Genomic DNA, 356 nt, shown 5'->3' on the forward strand with positions numbered 1-356 from the left:
TAAAAATAAGTTATGTAATTATAAGGAATAAATCAAAACCGACACAAAATTCAAACAATAAGGAGATAGAGAAAACTTTTTAAAAATTAAATATGAACATATTTAGATTAGTAGAAGTATACAATTTTAATGCTCAATGCCTTAGAGTGAGACATTGATAAATATCATCATTTGCAAAAAGAGTTCAAGAATTTAGATGCATTAAACAAAATAACATCACTATTTTTCAATCATAATCTGTAGGGACAAATTTTTAAAAATCATAAATATTAAATAAGAGGTGTCAGCATACCTGTATCAAGAGTAAATTTTTTTTAAAGTTCATATATATATATATATACACACACACACACATA

Source organism: Bison bison, unplaced genomic scaffold (assembly GCF_000754665.1).
Source record: "Bison bison bison isolate TAMUID 2011002044 unplaced genomic scaffold, Bison_UMD1.0 scf7180017864387, whole genome shotgun sequence".
Classification (NCBI taxonomy): domain Eukaryota; kingdom Metazoa; phylum Chordata; class Mammalia; order Artiodactyla; family Bovidae; genus Bison; species Bison bison.